This window comes from Plectropomus leopardus, chromosome 14 (assembly GCF_008729295.1).
Source record: "Plectropomus leopardus isolate mb chromosome 14, YSFRI_Pleo_2.0, whole genome shotgun sequence".
Lineage (NCBI taxonomy): Eukaryota > Metazoa > Chordata > Actinopteri > Perciformes > Serranidae > Plectropomus > Plectropomus leopardus.
Window position 1 is genome coordinate 17,963,954 of NC_056476.1, and position 6,087 is coordinate 17,970,040.

Consider the following 6,087-nt stretch of genomic DNA (forward strand, 5'->3'; position numbering starts at 1 on the left):
TTCAGTGATGCTCCCGGACGCAGAGCAAGGTTATCACACTCCAGGAGCCTGGCAGATATCAAACACTAGGGGGCGTGTCACTATTATCACATGCTTTGAATTCAATTAGGAAAGAGAAAAAAAACTTGGCTGTAGTCAGCAGTGTGGATCAGAGGAGCCAACAGTCATTACAGCCTCCATAACAAGTTCCTAAAAACAGAAATCATTATGGCAACATAAAAATACTAAGTGAAATTAAAACATTAAAAGTACTGAGTGAAATTTCTTTTTGAAATATTTTTTCTTTATTTGGTTTCACTTACAAGCAACAGTTACATTGTTATCGTCAGTTAAGTGCATTTTTTTAATGATGTAGAAACACAAAAAGCAAACAGAACCTAAAATTAAAACGCTGAATAAATATATTTAAATAAAAGAAGGGAGTTTTGGAGAAATATACATTTTCTGCTTTTTCCAAATTTTCTCAAATTAAGTTTCCTGAAGCCTCATTGAGAAGGTAATTCTTTCCGTTACAAAAAAATCATAAAGATATCTTACCAGTTTTCTGTGGATGGGGCATCTGGTTGAAGTCATTTTCTTGTAATTGCTTTTATTGCAGCTAAACTCAGTATTCCAAATAAGTATTTTAATATTTGTGGGTGTTGAAAAGTAAAAGACCAAAAAGAAGCTCATCCCTCTTCAATGTATTTTTTATTTCTAATTTGATTGTCGATACAACCAAGATATGTTTTTAATCTTTGATGGTGGCAGTTATATCACCATGATATTTCTGTAATATTCCTCTACACTCATAACTATCATTTAAGTGGCCTTTGGCATTACTGTGATATTCCCTTATTTCTCTGCGCTCATGGCACAGGCCAATTATGAGACTACGGGCACCTGGGCATAAATATGCAAAGGGCCCCACCGCCTCTCCTGCATAGGAGCAAAACACAAAGACTTTGTGGTGGTTTTGCCTCTCTTTGTATTTGTTATGCATCTCATGGTTTTTAGTCCCTTGAAAGTCATTTTGTGTCTCTATGAGGTCATTTTGTGGCTGTTTTAGGTCTCTTCTTATGGTTGTTTTGCTTGTTGCAGTTATTTTCTGTCTCCTAGCAGTTCCTTTACAACCCTTAATTGTATTTTGTGTCCCCTTGTGGTTGTTTTTTTGTCTATTTGACCATTTGGCCATTTTGTATCCCTTTGGGGTCATTTGTGTGCCTTCCTGGTTGCATAATTTTCAGTGACATTTTAAAGTTGAAGGCCAGGGGGTCCCCTGACGCTTTGGGCCCCTGGAACAGTGCTCGGTAGGTCTGTTCAGTAATCCATCCATGCTAAAAGCTGATGTTAAAGTGGCATTTTGTATCACTGTGATATTCCTGCAATATTTGGACTTTTATATTTACTTCTTTTCAAAGTGAACTTGATCTAAAAAAACCCCAAAACCCTCAGGTAGTTTTTGTCTCTCAAAATAAATCACCAGAAGTAAACTGTGCATGTCTACAGTTTTTTTTCTAGAATAAAAACATCAACACGATTGAATAAATCTATTCATTTAACATCCCACCAGAATATCGTCCAAGAATGTATTTTTAAGACACTATTTTCAGCATCCATTCACTGCTTCCTCCCGGTCTCCGATATTTGTGGACTTATGCTGCTCCTTTTCAAGCCTTCGGTGATGTTTCCATTTGCTGTTCACAATAAAATATGTATGTGCTTTGACGAAACAAATGTGGCACAGATTTGTCTCGCACACTGGTTCACAGTTATTGACTCCCCTCCACACTTGAATGCGAGCCACAAGTGTTATTTTCATGACCTTCCCTTTATTCCTGTAAGTATAATACAACAAAAATTTAAATGCCTCATTTTTGTTTTTGCTCCCATTTTTCACAGGTGTAAGTTAAAGATCTTTTTTTCATGCACTCAGTGGATATATAGCTCTTAAATTCTCGTTGAAAATTAGTTAAAATCCATGTTAGTGCGCATTTGTCCTTTTCCAAGATAATCTATCCACCTTACAGGTGTGATATATCAAGATTAAATAAATTAATTATTTGTGCCCTGGGGTGGTCACAATAAAAGGCCACTCTAAAATGTGCAGTTTGTTCACACAACACAAAACAACATATGTTGCAAGTTTTGAGGGAATGCATCATTGGTATGTTGTCTGCAGGAATGTCTGCCGGAGCTGTCGCTTGTGAACTGAATGTTTACTTCACCAACATAAAACGTCTCCAGCCCCTGAGTTCGGCAGTACAAACAGGCGACCTTACAACCACAAGATAGTGTACAATGACAAACTGCTGTCAAGTCAAGACCCTTGGTGAGGACGATGAGCATGCAGATGAGCTTTCCTGAGATGGCTCCTGACAGTTTGTGCAGAAATTCTTTGGTTGTTTAGTGACCAGTTGCTGCATCAGCTGCTTTGGGTGGCTGGTCTTAACTGATCTGGCAGGTGAAGATGCTGGATGTGAAGTTGTTTTTAGCTCATGTGGTTTCATGTAGTCTAGGATTTGTAAGGCTGCGTGAATGTACTGCCAAATCAATGGAAATGATATTGAAGATGGCTCATGGCAGTGAAATAAACAGTTGTTCACGGGCAACATCTCTGGTGGACATTCATGCAGTCAGCATGCCAATAACATGCTCCCTCAAAACTTGGGACAACTGTTGCATTGTGTTATGTGATCAAACTGCACATTTTTTGAGTGGCCTTTTATTGTGGCCTTCTCAAGGCACACCTGTGTAGTAATGATGGTGTTTAATCAGCATCTTAATATGCCACACCAGGTGGATGGATTATCTTGGAAAACATAGATTTTAACAAGAGAGAAGCATATCTGTTTTGAGCCTAAAAAAAGTCTAAGATCGTTAACTTAAACCTGTGAAAAATGGGAGCAAAAACAAAAGCGTTGCATATGAATTTCTGTTGTATTATACTCACAGGAAAACAGGGAAAGTGATGAAAACAACACTTGTGGCTCGGATTCAAGTGTGGAGGGGAGTCAATATCTGTGAACCAGCGTGCCAGACAAATCTACCACATTTGTTGTATCAAAGGCACGTGCATATTTTATTGTGAATTGCGAATGGAAACATCATGAAAAAAGTCTTATATCTTTAACTTAAACCTGTGAAAATGGGAGCAAAAGCAAAAGTGTTGCGTTTACATTTTGGTCCAGTATATAATAGCTTAGAGATTATAAAGTGTGTGCACATTATGCCATAAATAAAGTTTTTTCTTATTATTTTCAAGTATTTATTATGGCATGAATTTTAGTCTAAAGTTAAACCCAGAACAATCTCTTTTCCTCTTTCCTCTCTTTTCCTTGGCCACAGGTTTTCGGGCTGGCTCCACTTGACTGGATCCCCCAGCTTGCAGATGCTGCGCAAAAAAAAAAAAAAAAAACATCCAGAAAACTGGGCTCCAAATCCAATAACACAAGATGCAGTATTTCACTGCCTCTCTGATACGCCTCTTTCCAAGTCCTCCACTCTCTGTGTGAAATCGATTCCCAGTGTGTGGAGAATTTGCGCCCCTGTTGGCATTGTTGTGCAGAGACATGCCGGGGTTTATGATGCCCTTGGACTCCAGAAGTGCTTCCTCCCCCTCTCTTACTTACTAAACCAATCTCCACCTCATGTTCTTTTGTTTCAGTTTGTTTGTGCTCCAAAGCACTTATCTCACACATTCAGTTCGGGGACAGCTTTGTGGCTCCAACAATGAAATGCCAATGCCCAGAAAGTTTCTCCACGCTTTTTGAGAATTGCTAATTTATTATTGGACACTTTCTTACAAGTCTGTGCAGCTACAGTCCAAAAAAAGTTTTCTTCAGTCACCTACTTTTGTTGTGGTGCTTTACCATTCTGTATAGTTTATGCAGTGCAAAATGTAAACAGATTATGCGTTGGTTGCTTTCTCTCACATCTAAGGTACTCGACTAAGTTATTATTTTCTATCAGCTGCTAATGCATTTAAAAAAAAGAATTCAGCTCAAAGGGAAAATTGCTCTCTGACAGCAGTGGGCTCATTAAAAGTCTTTGCAGCCATAACCCACATTAAGAAAACTGTTTATGCATGAGCTGTGACAATGCAAGTTCTGGCTTTTCAGATTTTTAAATGCACACATGCTGCACTGTAGAGTTTCATCATCGTCAAGTGATCTCAATAGAAATCATTCAATCCTTGGAGCGATATCTTAAAAGCTATCATGAAAGGAAGATTCTTCTCGTATCTCTCTTTAATATCATCTCTTATTGTCCCCCAGCCACGAGGATGGAATGAGGCTGACTTCAATCTCAGAAAACATGATTAGTATTCAGAGCATCCCCGGACACAAACCCTCTGTGCATGATGAACATCACCTTCCTCTAACCTCCTCTATTTCAGCAGAATAAATCAAAGAGGCCCGAGTCTAATAACATGCTCATTAGATCCCTAAACATTTCCTATTATTTGTTTCACTTGTGGTGTGACAAGCTATCTCTCTGTTACTGTACCACTGTGCTTATTTTGTGCAGTTTGTGTGCAAAGAGTGTGTCTTCTATTTTTAGCTCCTAGTTCTGATTGTGGTGCTAAGATATTTCTTTGGAGATAAATCAAATGAGAGTTTGACCACCACTGCCTCACTCTAATATCTCATTGACTCCTCTCCTCGGTGCTTGTGGTAGGCATTCAACCATAAAACCTAATCCTTTTGACTAAGTGGAATAAAAGGACACACCGAGGAGACAATATGTCCCATGTGACTTCATCCCAGGCCAACCCCGGCGCACCAGCACCCCCCACAGAGGCTCAGCAAGTCACCTTAGAGATCAGTGACTGACTCCCCAGCCACCTGCTGTATAAATATTCAATGTGCACTAAAGATAACCTGGCGCGTGCGGCATGGAGAGAGAAAGAGGTTCTGTTTGGTAGAAGAAGGGGCTGTCATTTGAATATAGTGAGTGGCTGCGTGGCGTGTTGGTCTGCAAAGGTCATGTTTGAAAGCCTGGTAAATGTTTTATAGCTCTGATCATCAGGTCTCTGTGGTAATGTTTGACTTTAATTAGAGAGAGGGAAAATAATGTGACTACAACTAAAGAATAAATAATCCTTTCAGAGCAGATTTACAGGAGGAATAATCAAAGTTTTTGTGAAAAATGTGTGATCGTGCCAGAAAAATAACTTGGGATATTTCTCTTATAATCGAGCAACGTTCCTGCACAGCACAAGTGAAGCGCTGATTTTACTTTCTGTCTTTATCTATTGTGGCTGTGCACAAGATGAAATATCATAATGTCCTTTAAACCCTCCTATGACCTTTCTTTGTTGTTTCCATGCAAAGAAAAACAGTCACCTGTTTGTGAGGTCTCGCACAGTGCAGAGCGGCCTATAGGATTTCCTCTTTGTCTCTCTTCAGCAACAAAAGTTAATTAGCCTCGAGGAGGCGATTGGCAAATGCTTGCTCTCTTTTAAGGGTGCCAGTCCGTGCATAAATAAAATATACAATGACCAGACTGCAGTTTTAAAAATAGACGATACACAGATCTTCGCCTCTCCGTCATGCCAATTCACTCCCTGCTGTGTTTCATGCCTGTTTGAACATGCTTTTAGTGGAAGACGATAACTGCATGTGCAGTCCGCACTACAGATCTTTCTCAAGTCACCACGGTCACATGTACTGTACAGCAGACCCAGCAGCCAATTAGTCTGAATATCACTACAACATCAAACTGGATGAGTTTTTGCACATGAAAATTTCATAAGCAACTGTCGAGCTATTTATTTTTCTGAAGGTCAGCATCTTCACATGTGGCAGTACATTGTAAAGCATGTACACATGATTTAATGTTGCCTGACGGGGGACACTGGAAGCACGTCACTGAAACCATCAGTAAAATGGAAATCACAATATGTTTTAAACATGTGACTTGTACATGAGAAGGCTCTTAGCCCTTTGACCTTGTACTTTATGGTTAAAGACCAATCAATATAGCAGTCGAAATAACTGCATGTTACTGCAAGCCTCGCCATCACTTCATTAGGAGATTGCAACGAGAAGCATTGATTTATAGAATGCTGCATGTGCTATTATATTATTAATTGTGGCGTATCAA